Source organism: Rhipicephalus sanguineus, chromosome 6 (assembly GCF_013339695.2).
Source record: "Rhipicephalus sanguineus isolate Rsan-2018 chromosome 6, BIME_Rsan_1.4, whole genome shotgun sequence".
Lineage (NCBI taxonomy): Eukaryota > Metazoa > Arthropoda > Arachnida > Ixodida > Ixodidae > Rhipicephalus > Rhipicephalus sanguineus.
Genome location: NC_051181.1, coordinates 165,225,551 through 165,239,608, shown reverse-complemented (window position 1 = coordinate 165,239,608; position 14,058 = coordinate 165,225,551).

The following is a 14,058-nucleotide window of genomic DNA, read 5'->3' as shown; positions in this document are numbered from 1 at the left end:
ATAATGAAACGTATATTCTGGTATATACAATGCATGATCTGTCATTTATGTTCGTCGCGCACTCACCATACCAATTTTGGTGTATATCCAGTTAACAAAACGGCCGGAAGCGCACCAAGACAGTATCATGTAAATCATGCCGTACATGACATGTATTTTATGATCTGCGTGTTAGGACCTGTCATTTATGTTCGTCTTATAGTCACGTCATGAAATACCAATTCTGGTGTATATCAAGCTAGGGAAACGGCCGCGAGCGCACCATGAGCGCGGCATGAAAATCATGCTGCACATGAAATGCATGTCATGCTTGTCATGTCACCACCTGCCATTAGTGTTCATCATACCGTCGCGTCGCGCAATACTAATATTGGTATAGCTCAAGCTAACGAAACAGCCGCGAGGAGACCATGAGCGTGGCATGTAAATCATGCCCTAAACGATATACATGGCATGGTTGTCATGTTATCACTTGTCCATGTCGCGTTATCACATGTTGTTATAGCGCAGCTCAGTTTGAGCATAAAGAAAAGAGGCTTCAGCGAAGAAGGAAACACAGGCGACAGGATGAGCGCTAAACTTCCAACTTTTTGTTTATTGCATGACGACCCTACAGCACATTATATGGCTCACCTCACAGCACACGTGACGCCGCTACCTGACCAAAAACCAAACATGTGGCGCAGCACACGTGACCAGAAAACGCAGTTTACACCAATATCACATTAACAAAAAGTTGGAAGTTTAGCGCTCATCCTGTCGCCTGTGTTTCCTTCTTCGCTGAAGCCTCTTTTCTTTATGCTCAAACTGAGCTGCGCTATAACAATACGTTGTCATAATGCACCAACTTGCCCATTCTGCAGTACTTATCACATGTTCATCATACATTCACGTCGCGAAATACGAATTTTGGGGTATACCAAGATAGCGAACCGGCCGCGAGCGCACCATGAGTGTGGCATGTAAATTATGCTGTACATAAAATGCATGTCATGATTGTCATGTTACCACCTGTCATTTATGTTCGCCGTACAGTCACGTTACGCAATACCAATTCTGGTGTATATCACGCTAGCGAAACTGCCGCGAGTGCGCCACGGGGTAGTGGCGACTGCTACAGCCACGCATTCTCTAAAAGCTCTCTGGGGTGTTTTTTTTTCTTGTTTCACATCTACTGTTATCGTTTTGAGGTTTGCTTGCGTCCCTATTTCCTTTAAATTTCGGTGGTCTCCACTTTTCTGTTAAAACGCTATGTTACGCTGACAGCGCCCACGTGACCCGCAAGCACCGGACGCATGAAGTTAAACAAGCATGACAGACGACGATTATCGTTTTAGCACAAGATGATGCCTGAAAGGGTGCAACTCTTTACAGCGTGATTAGATTTAGGGGCGTGTGAAATAAATGCACGTGTTATAAGTTAACTCGAAGCCCCCACCTACGGCGTTTATTTCTCAAAGCACCGACTGTGCACCTTCGGAGCATGAAACCTCAACTAATTTCATCTGCTTTCAGATTTCCGCAATTTTTTTTATTTCACTACTACGCTACTACTACCATTGCTGCAAAAAAAAAAAAAAGAGAAGAAGGGAAAAAAAGAAACAAAAAAGTGATGGCAGCTTCGTACTGGTGATGCCAAGCCTGAAGGAAGAGCGCAGCTGGGCGGCCTTTCTTGTTTCTCTTTATTTCTCTGTCTCTCATTCTTCCCTTTCTTCTTTTCTGTACCTGTTTCTTTCTTTCTCACTCTATTTCTTTTTCTTTGTTCCGCTTCTTTCTCTCTCTCTCTCTGTTTATCGCTTCCTCTTTCTGTCCATCTCTTTCTCTCTCTGTCTATATAGGTTTTTCTGCCCTTTTACCTTTTTATGTCTTTATCCCTTTATTTCTCTATATTTTTTTCTCCTCTTTCTTTCTATCACGTTCTCTCTCTCTTTCTATTTTCTCCCTCTTTCTTTCTCTCCCTTTTTGACACGTTCGTTTTCGTTTGACACTCGCACCTGCTGTACACGGTAGTGGCGCTTGCCCAATTCCTGCGCGCATAGCCACCTGAGGAGTTTTTTACGACGGAGCACAAGTTACCAACAGCTTGAACAGATTCGCTGTTAAAACTGCTACTACTACAACTATTACTGCTAGTTCTAGTAATTTACGTAACGAAGGTATCAGGCGTACACGTCTTGCGTATCTTTGCACCTTTGCTGTTTAACTTGTAAAGTAATGTGCGAGTACTGGCCTCAGGTATGTAATAGGGCAGCCGAGAACAAAGAATAAAGGAAGAAGTTCTTTCGAGCACGGAATTCATTAAGCCGCCTTCAACGCCTCATCAAACGCGTAAATTGACCGTCGGCGGCGTCAACACGAGTGTTGCAAAAATCATCATCGCGGTATGACGTCACCATTCGACGTCATCATGACGTCACAGATCGTGAAATTTTGTGACGTTATCGCAGGACACCGTCGCTTGGTCAAAGGTCGGCCGATCGCGGAGGCAGTGCAAGGCCACGGTGCAGAAAGCTTTCGGAGGGACATCGACTGATAAGAAGAAGAAGGAGGAGATGGCCTTGGAGTCGTGTATTAGACGAATGCATAAGAGACCCTTGTGAGTTTTCTGCTCATAGTCGCGCCGTTGTCGGCGGCGCAGAGCCCCCGCTGCAGCTTGCTTTCCATACAGTTAGAACTATGGGAGCTTTTCTTCCCAATAATCGAAATTAGATACCGGAAGGAAGACGCCGATCGGCTTGTCTCGATGGCAAGCGCAATAAGAAAATAAGTGAGCAACGGAGCTTGAAATTAACGGAAACGCCTCAAGTTCCGGGAAGCCGAAAAATAACAGCAGCTGTCATTTTTCACCTCTGCACGTTCGGCCAGGGCACGTCAAGAATTCTCCGCCGGATGTGGGTCGAGAGACTAACAGGCGGTCCCTTCCGTTTCCTCCAGTCTGTTATTCTCCCGCTTTCACGATCACCTGAGGTGCTCAGAAGCAGGTTTTGTAGTCTCTCCAACAGGCGAGTCTTATTAGTGGACGTTTAGCATTCAGCTGCGTAGAAGCCAGGAAGTGTACATCAAATGAAACTTGGTTTATTATCGATTCCCACATATGCGTGCCCACTTATGCCCCGTTAGCGTAATAACAGTTCTGGTAAGCAACCTGGAGAATAAGAACGAAACTCGAGAAGACGCCAGGGACCACCGAACGAATGAAAAATGATAGGCGCCACTACACGAGAGACCGGAAGACAGCTGAGTAAATCAGAGAACAAACAGTCGATATCCTAGTAGGTATACGAAACGAAAGAACGGACCTGGGGTGGTCACGTCAGTTAGAGCGTCGGAATACATACCAAAAGATGGGTTCGGTGGGGCGGCGAAATCCAGAAATTCGGAGGCATAAAATGGACCAGAGTCATTGGGAAGTTCCTTCGTGCTGCAGTGGGCACAAGGTCCCGCGATAATATTGTTGCAGGGGCGGCGGAAGGAGAAGACAACTGCAGTTAACTCTGTTCTGAGCGTGTGATTTTCTGCTAAAATCAAGCATGCGAAAATGGACATCCACATTATTTTGATCCCGCAGATGACTGGCTTATTTCGTGTGCCAGTTGATTCGGCTAATTTTCTTGTCTTTGCCGCCTCGTTTCTCTGTTGCTGTCTCCAACTAAGAGCGCTCGTCAACGCGAGAGCAAAGGGCACAGCGGGGACAGGTGACCGCGCGGGTAGCCGAGATGGGACCGCCCCGCCCAGCACGTGCCCGACAAGAGCGGCGGCGTCGAGAGCTCCGTTGCGCGGTGCCCTGCAAACGGTTGCGTGCCCGGAGAGGAGGCGGCTTCTTTATTCCGCTGTAGAAGAACTGTGCTGCGACTGCGACGTCCGACGCTATGAGTTCGACAGTCTATCATTTGCGTGCCAACAGGCTAACTTTGCGCACTTACCTGGAACCGTTTGACGGAGCGTATTTCGGCCGTTTACCCACAAATCGATCTCCACCACTTAAGCAGAATCGTGCACGAGCGAGCAATACTTGCGTTCCGTTCGAGTGAAAATAAAATCATGAAGGACGCTTTACAAGTTTGTTTTACACCTCGATGTCAGTTATTTATGTTTGTCTTCGACGAACTTAATGTCACTAATGATGTGAGCAATATATATAGCGTGCCGCTGTTCTGCAGGGACGTTGGGACGCACAGGACAAACGGGACAGTGATCCCAAGCAGAAAAACTTGTGACCTGAACGGTGACGTCAAGTCTTGATGATAATGATGAATAAACGTCCATTTTCCGAAACAGTATCCCGGTGCAAGCCCCGCATCTACTCTAGGTTGGCGAGTATTTGAAATGCTTGAGCAAGATATGCTATTGGCCACATACTGCACCCCATTCATCACTGACAGCTGAAGTACAGCGAACGAACGAAACAACAAAATTCACCCCCGTCCTCTCCAAAAAACTTTAGAAAACACCCGTTCAACTCCGCAAGTTCAGCATACTCGACCAACACAAGACAGCGACTGCCCGCCGCATGTATTGGTGACGGCCCCAATGGTTCCGCTGTGCTGCACGTATTTAGCGCTGCGACTGCGGGGCCGCGATGCGTACGAGAGGGAGCTCTTCTCTCCCGCCACGTACTATGCGGCGCGCAAAAAGGCGCCGGTCCTGGGAACGCGCTGTGGCAGCCGTTCACACACGCAGACCGCATGAGACGCGCTGCGAGGAGGCTCGTGGCGCGTGGGCGATCTTTGCGCCTTTTTGTCTGGCTTCCCTGTGCTGCTCGCTTTTGTTCCCCCCTTCACTCGCGATTCCTGTGCGCATCAAGTTTGGTTGCTACAAAGGATAGCATTGCAAAGGCATATCACGGCTGCCAGCAAATAAAATTAAACGCGACACACGGCCTCGCTCTGACCAAGATGTTACATTCGGTCTTGTACATAGTACATCGCAGGGACACTAAAGTGAAACATCAGTTTAGACAGATGATTTATTCCCTAGAAAGTCTGCTGTCGTTAATTTCGCCATCATAGGTTCAAGTTTCATGTTGGAATTTTCGCGTCGAAGCACGTAAACGCCAGTGTGAGTATTTTTCTGGGCACAACGTAGTGCAATGAAGCCAAGGAAGATATGGAGGCTTTATTTGTAGTATTTTGACTATAGTGTAGTAATTATAACATAAGTGTAAATGAATTAAAGTGGACGAGAAGACAACTTGCTGCACCTACGCATAACGCGTCCGATTATCGGCGGCGGTAGAAATAGCCACCTTAGTGGCTGTTTCAGGGCTGAGAGAGCCCTGAGTGAGCCCTGACATACCCCTGATGTCAGCCCAGCAGACTTCTTCCCGAATCTCAAAAGAAGCCAGAAAGGTCACCGTTTCGGCGGTGTATCCTCGCCATCCAACGAGCTGTCGTAGAGTCTCTGAAAGAGGTCACGGCAGCTGACTTTCAGGGAGTCTTTACAGCGTTGGAATCGGTGTATTGAGGTCCGAGAAAACCATATCGAAGAATTTAAATAATATGTACCGATCGGATCAATCAATTCTTTTCACCAGACCCAGTCTCATTACTCTATGGACAGACCCTGTATCAGCGTTTTTCTGCTTCCTGCATACGCCCGCGAAAAAAAAAAAAAAAACGTGAGAGACCGGCTTGGTAGAGCGACCGCCACGAGACGGCATTGACCCCGTGTTCGATTCCTGGACAAGGACGAATTTTTCGTCACGTAAAAATCTTTATTTCTGAGAAATCGGTGTGGACTTCCTCGCACCTTTGCGCTACAAAACGAGTGGTTGCCATGAATTGTCCTTTGCTAACCCTTCGGCCACGTTTCGGGAGAGCTGATTTGCAATATTCGGGGTTATGTAAACCTGAAGACCGAAATGAGGGCTTCTAATATCGCGCAAGCATGATCTCCCACAGTGTGCTTCTCCGAGGTGGTATTGCCGCTTGGCCTTTCGAGCAGTGTGCCACAGACTGTGCTTGCATGCAGCGACGTGACTTCCAAAGCGCGGCCCACTTCCCACGAGAACGAGACCCCTTCGTTCTGTTGCACCTGCATCGTTTTTATCCCGTGTGCGGGTTTCCTACTTCTCTGTTTGATAACGCCTGGTTATCAGTGTTAACGCAAACATTCACAGAACAAGCGCCCTGCGATATCTGCAACCTCTTATGTGAATGAGTATATGTGTGAAGCAAGCAGCGCCTAAAGTATCGCTTTCTTCAACTTTGCTCAAAGGGAGGGAGCAAGCTGCGTGGACTACTTTGTATGTATGTATGTATGTATGTATGTATGTATGTATGTATGTATGTATGTATGTATGTATGTATGTATGTATTTATGTATGTATGTATGTATGTATGTATGTATGTATGTATGTATGTATGTATGTATGTATATGTGTGTGTGTGTGTGTGTATGTATGTATGTATGTATGTATGTATGTATGTATGTATGTATGTATGTATGTATGTATTTATGTATGTATGTATGTATGTATTTATGTATGTATGTATGTATGTATGTATGTATGTATGTATGTATATGTGTGTGTGTGTGTGTATGTATGTATGTATGTATGTATGTATGTATGTATGTATGTATGTATGTATGTATGTATGTATGTATGTATGTATGTATGTGTAAATTGCACGCATAAATGTGTAAAGAATATCAGCACGGATTATGGACACAATACATGTATAAAAATAAGTTGTTTACTAGTACTGTGCCGGTGGAGCAGCTGCGGAATTCTGTTATATGAAAGAGACAATATTACGGTACACGAGCTAAAATACAAAAATAACCATAAGTTTCACGTCAGAATGGAACCACAAGAATAAAAAGGAAGTGCCGAAAGTATCACTTTCTGTCGCAGTTCATCAGGGGCGTAGCCAGGGGGGGGGGGTTCAAACCCCCCCCCCCCCCCGAAATTTTTCAATTTTGCTTGCGTATATATACACACACATACACACGCACGCACGAACATGCATAAAGTATGGTTTAACCCCCCCCCCCCCCCCCGAAAAGAAATTCTGGCTACACCCCTGCAGTTCATTGTTTAAAAGACGAAAGGTGTAACATTCGCTCTATCAAAAAGAGGAAGAGAAGAAACAAGAAAGCTCACACACACAAGCACAAACACAGCCATAGATTCAAACGTGCACACGAGAGTTTGGAGAAGGCGCAAGCAAGACGGATTTGTCAGCATTAGGAAATGCAGGCGTCGTCCGGCCGGACACTGCTCTACAGCACAGGCGATGAAGTGTAAGACGCAAGCTGTGAGTCATCTTGAATAATTGCTAAACTTTAAATGGGAAACTATAGTGTAATGACAACTGCTCGACACGGGGCACATGAAAAACTAAAATACTATGCGGGAAGTTTGCATTAAGTCACGGCGCGAAGCTTGGCTGTAGTCGATTCGGTTGCTGCTGTGTTGTAACTGGCTCGAGGACCGACCATCTTCGCCGTGCCAAGCTTTGTGCGACTTAGTGCAAACTTCCCGCATTTTCTTGTCTCTGTCTCTCTAATCTACACATAATCTACACGGAATCGTAGCGTCACCTCGGCGAAGTCTTGATGGGAGTCGAAGGCTTAACGGGGGATCGAGGGAGTGTAGTCGTGCATGCATTACAATTTGCATTGTGCATTGGCGAGCGAGCATGCGGAGCTTCCGGGCAGCGTCTGTCCTAGAAAGAGGTATCGACAGGTCGCGGTCCTCGCTGGGCTGAACGGGCAGCTTGATCGGCCCGTTCTTTGCCGATAATCCCACAATGACTTGGTAACCATTGAAATGTAATGTGGTGTCCTTTATCGGTTAGGTGGTGTAACATCTCGGCAGTCTCAAATACCAATTGTTCGTGTGGACCGCGGCGTAAAGTCGACAGTAGAGACTGCAGTACCACTTTGGAGTCGCAGAAGATCGTCCAACTTTTTGTCATTTGGTCGTTAATGAAAAGCAGCGCGGCGCGAAGCACTGTAAGCTCTGCTGCCGTCGATGTTGTTAGGTGAGCCGACCTGAACTTGATAGTTGTGGCTGTCGTTGGAATCGCGACCGCCGCTGTTGAGCTGCTCGGTGTAGACGGAGCCGTCGGTGTAGACGTGAGTCTTGATACTTCTCGTACAATAGAAGTAAAGCGAGCTGTTTAAGAACTGGCGCTGACAGATCTTGTTTTTTTTCTGGACGCCTGGTATTGTCAGATTGATGATTGGCTGTTTGAGGCACCATAGAGGAACCGACTGTATCGCCGCAGGCGTGAAGCCAGTAATGCGCGGTTTGTTCGGCAAAAGGAGGTGCGTGGTCTGCCCGCTGGTAGAGATCCTACGTGGAGTCCGTGCAAGATGTCTTATGTGTGTCCTCTGCGCTTCTACCTCAATACGAGTCTTTACGAGGTGGTCCATAGCGATGACTATGGTAGCCACTGTTGAAGCACTCCGAGGCAGGCCTAAACAAGTCCGGAGGGTCTGGGTCTGAACACGTTGTAGCATGTGTCTACTTGCCTTGTTTGCGTTAGTTAATGCAGCCAAACTGCAGCTCAGGAAACCGAGAAAAAGCATCCTGTACAGTTGTAACATAGAACTGGGCGACATTCCCCAAGTCTTTCCATCGAAAAACTTGAAGAGGTGACAAATGCCTGTCAACCGCTTTTTCAGGTATGAGACGTGAGGACTCCATGATGTCACCAGCTCCCGAACTACTTATGTCACCACTTATCTTAAGCCTTGTATGTCTCATGCGAACGTCACCTTGAGCGAATAGCCGGCGTGAGTGAAATGCAGCAAGAGATATCACCTGACCGCGCAAGCTGCGCGCTCACTTCGTGTTTGCGGCATTCGCGTGACTAAAAAAAATGTAAGAAGGCAGCGCGCAAGCATTCACATCGCCTCTGCGGCGTGAGGGCCCAGCGCCATGAAGGGCACGGAGCCGCACCACCGCGGATGGCTTCCGCCTTCCAGTCGTCATCCTGCGAGTTTTGGAGATCCTGCGAGATCCTGCGAGTTTTGGAATCTTTCAGCGAAATGCTGGAAGTGTGGCTCGTTCCACTGCGACGTGGTGCGTTGGCGAGCAAGCACGCGGAGCTTCCGTGCAGCGTCAGTTCTGGAGAGCGGTATTAAGAGTTGATTGTTTTCAGTATGGGCGGAACGGGCAGCTTGATCGGCCCGTTCTCAGCCTTCGCATTCCCCCAGGACTTCGCCGAGGTGACGCTACCCTTCTGTACAGGTTATGGTTGGGTGTCGCATTTACCTACGCGTACGCGTTCCGCACAGGAATGACCGACACCACAACTTGTGACCACTGCGGAAGTGATGAAACGATTCAGCATATTCTGTGCGACTGTCCACAGTACTGTTCGCAGAGACAGACGCTTTGCAATGTGCTTGATAAACTGGACGACCGAACTCTTTCGGAAGAAAGAATCCTGCGCCACCGACAGGACTTAACGTCACAGAAGAAGGCTGTGCAGGCGCAATGCGCTTTCTGCGTTCAACCGGTCTTTCAGAACGGCTCTGATAGGACGTCCTGCATGTGTGTGCATGCGTGCGGTTTTTTTTTTTATTTCATATCACTCTCTCTCTGTCCTCTTTCTTACCCCTATTTCCCCACCCCTGTGCAGGGTAGCAAACCGGTCACTCGCACCAGGTTAACCTCGCTGCCTCTTCCTTTTCATCTATTTCTCTCTCTCTTCAGCGAAATGGAGCGATGTTCCGAAGGAAGAACATATATATACGCACAACACGCATGTTAACGTGTGCAATTAATCAGCTTTTAATTAGCTGCAGAGATTTATTTTAAGCTGTCCCACCTTCAAGAGCTCCAGATTTCGCGATCGCTTCGGTAACTGCACGGTGAATAAGCGCGTCTGTCGTCAGCGTCGTCGGCCGCGCCTACCACGCGACGAGCACTTGCGCATGCCACGCTCGGGTTGCACGACAAAGGAATGGGCCTTGGCGAGGACGTTCTCCTCGCCGCAAGGACGCCTCGCTGCTGGTGGCGTGATCTGCAGAGAAACGTGAGCGTGTTTACAGCCAACAGCAATTCGATCCACGTGGCGAGCCATGAAAGAGGGACGGATGCGCCGCACCTCATCGTCGGGCGCTGCCAGACGATGTGTATGCAGACCTCAAGCCACGCCAGGGAACACCGAGGAAAGCGAGGGGACAGCAAGCATAGCGCTTGTCCGTGTTGTGTTTTCATCCTTCAATAACTATAGTAACCATCGTGGCGAACCGCTGTCGTTAAAAAAAATAATAATCGGCCGCATTTTCGGTGGAGGCGAAAAGGCCTGAGGCCCGTGAGCTTATATTTAGGTGCTCATTGAAGAACCGCAAGGCGGTCTAAATTGCTGCAGCCCTCCCCTACGGCGTCTCTCATAATCACAGCGTGGTTTTGGGACGTAAAACCCCAACAGTTACTATTTTTATGTCGTCAGCAAAAATTAGTCACTCTACCTAATGCTAACGAGAGCCAGGGGGGAAAAGGACCGGGGGTTCAAACCTCTCCTCCTCCGAAATATTTACATTTTGGATGTGTGTGCGTACGCACGCACATCCAAACACACGCACGAAAATACACAAAGAGCGGTGAACCTGCTCCGAAAAAAATTTTTAGCTGCAACCCTGGTGGCGGCGGCCGCCGCCATGACAGTGCATTGGAGACCGGAAGTCGGATGCAGTCGAGGCCCCGATTGGTCCGCGCTTCCCGCTTGCTTTCGCCGCTTCCAGCGGGCAGTTGGCCGACACCTCGAATATAATCATCGACGGCGAGCAGCTCCGTTCTGGCCGTCGGCCTCCGGGCGATCACCGCCGGAGGCCGCTGCTTGTTCTCCGGAAAATCGCTCCATGTGGGTCGGCTTTTGTCCCCAACGGCGCCTAGTATCCACGGGAGAATTTAAAACTGAAAAAATGGCTTCAAGAATGCCTTGCAAATAAACTCGTGTACATTAAGTTCTTCACCGTGAAGAAATAACCTGTCCCAGCGCGTATTTTCAATTTGCGCCAACACAAATCAAAAGAGCGGGCGAGGAGGAAAGGAAGCGAGTGGGGATCAGCGGGAACCGGTCCACCGACGTGATCATGGTGGTGACGCACTCCCTGGCTCGCGCGACAAATGACTTTGTAGGCACTGCACACCATATTTTAGCCGTTCCAGTTTAGAGTACAGAAATAGTATTATGGAAAGCGTATCGAAGGCACTTTCTTTATTTATCCCCTTCTGTAGGGTAGCATATAATACCGGTCAACCGTTCCTTCGTGTATATCTCCTACAATCATCTCACCAAGTCAGCGTACTCGTCGAGAGATACGCCAAATGGCTGTCAAAGACGCCATCTTCCTTTCGCTCTCGCGCGTGATAACCATGCACGCGACCCGGATTGGCGTTGCGATGAATACCCTTCTCCCCTTTTCTTCAGGACATGGCAGAGACTAGAAATGGCCAAATTTCCGATAAAAAGTATTTAATTTACATTACTAATTACTTTTTTCCGTATTCGAACTGTAGTTAAATTGCATTACATCTTACAGCTGGCCGAAAGTAACACTGTTAGATCCGAAAAGTAATGAAATTACTTTGAAATTACTGTAACAAAGGTTCGTCATTCATGCGCTAAAACATGCACGCCTTATTTACAGCACATACACATCGAAATCTCGGAGGTCTTTGTTCGGTTTCCCACGCTTGAGGTTTGGCACTCAGATTAACTTTTTTTTCTTGTTAGTTTTATTTTCTTTATTTTTGGTAAATTTTTCATGCCACGAGAAAAGCGGACAGAAAGCAATTGGGAAAGTAATGAGTGATTTTCTTGAAATTACTCGCTCGAAGCAACTCGTTGCATTACTAAATTACCCGCCCAGATGAGTATTTAATTACATTACTCATTACAGTAGTTTAATTACTGTAATTTAGTTACTGCCAAGTCTGGTAGAGACCAACCGAACCTACTTGTCCAGACAATAACGGCTGTAATTCCTCTCGGCGCACGCCGAATACCAAACAGGCGCACCGAATGCAGCGAATCCTGACCGGGGCGTCGGGCCCTTCCGTCTTCCGATCGAGGCAGCGGTCCCCTGACGGCATTCGCTACGTGAGCCTTTTCGTCGACAGGTTTTGATGGATCTGCCAGTTGCCGCAGACGCGGCTGTGCGGCGGGACGGGGACCAGGGTTTCAAGCGGCGTGGTAAACAAACAAAGAAAAAACAATAATAAGATCGAAAGAACACGCTGGAAACAACGTATGTGACGTAAGTGCGCACAATTCACAAATACAAAAGCTATCTCATCCGGCTGGTCTGTACACACAAACGGCAGCGAAAGTCTCTCTTAAAGAAATATAGAGAGAGAAAGAAAGAGAGGAATAAAAAGCCAGAAGTCGATGAAGCTTGGGGCCAGTTTTCAGTGGGTAAAAGGGGCACATGTTATCCATCTTCAATTCTGCGAACAGGGATTCGTTAATCCGCGATTGAATCCGAGATGACGTAGATGACGGATTAGAGGCGGGCTTATACGGGCCCAACGGCGGCGCGGCAGAAAGCGCTGTACTGTCCACCGTTCTGATGACGTAGAAACACGTGACCAGCGCGCGTCACCGCATGCGGAAGAAATGGGGAGAGCGATGCACGCCATGGAAGGCGCTTGTGACATGAAAGAAAAAAAAAAAAGTTATTCTTTAAAACATTGATTTCTTTTTCTTCTTTTCGCAGTTTGTCGCAACTAATTCGATTGCACTGCCGTAGCGTTGAATCTCCGCGTTTGATGCAAGAATACAAACGATTTTTGAAACTGCCTACAATGAGCCAGTAATAATAATAATAATAATAATAATAATAATAATAATAATAATAATAATAATAATAATAATAATAATAATAATAATAATAATAATAATAATAATAATAATAATAATAATAATTGTGGTTTAATGCCCAAAAACCACGATACTGCGATAATGCCCAAAAACCAAGCTCCGGAAATTTCGACCACCTGGGCTCCTTTAAGGTGCACACGGGCCTCTAGAATTTTCACTTCCATCGAAAATGCGGTCGCCGCGGCCGGGATTCGATCCCGCGGCCTGCGAGTCAGCAGTCAACACCACAACCACTACACCACCGTTGCGGATCAGAATGAGTCAGGTTCACAGCGCGAATAAAAAAAAAAAAGAGCAACGCCCACTTCGTAGGCCACTTTTAATATGTTGCTAAGTGGCAAATTAGTTTCGCCGAAGCCTACAACGTTCATGGAGAAATGTTCACGAAAAGAAAAATTCGCATAGGATATCGTACGAAAAGGAAATTCAAAGAGAAAATTATTGCCAGTTTCCTTTGTAGCTTCGTGCTAAAAACTTGGAGGACGCTTGAGCTTCGTCTTCAAGAGTAGAACGCGATAACGTAATCGGGCCCCTTGCGCATCACCTTCTCAACTGCCTTGCTTCGGTTCTTGGTGCATGCCTCAACCGTGCCGTAAGGAGACGAACGACTCTGCGCATAACATTGGCCGCTTCAAGCTATCTTAGAATGCCTACTGCAAGTACAGTCGCTAAGTGCCCACTACGCCATAATTCTTCCTTTTGCGAATCAGCGAAGGGCCCACTACGCGTCCGTAAGGCAACACGCGAACCTACGCAGTTGTTCGTTTTGCTGATGCTTTTGCAGCTGATGATAATTAAATATGTCTGAGCGCTTTGAAATGGATGGGCCTTTAAAACACCCACTCGTTGCGCAATTCAATTGTTTTGACGCCTGGCGCGATTCTACGCTTCTGACACGCTTCTGCCACGCGTTTGAAGACGAAGCTCAAGCATCCTCTAAGTATTTGCATCTTTCTCGATTTTTCGGTCACGGACAAGATGATGATTTTTTCGCTGACAACGAACGACACCGGAATTTCTGCGAAACAAGCTCTTTAACGCTATCGCGTTAAAAGTGGGTGGGTGACAGCTTTCCCTTATCCTGTAGCTAACTGGTATTTATCATTTATTTATTTCAACGCGGTGCAAGATAGCGGAGTTGCGGATTCGCCTCAACACGTTCGCACGGTCTTGACGGACTTCCCAGAGAGCTCGTCGTTGGTTATTGAGACAT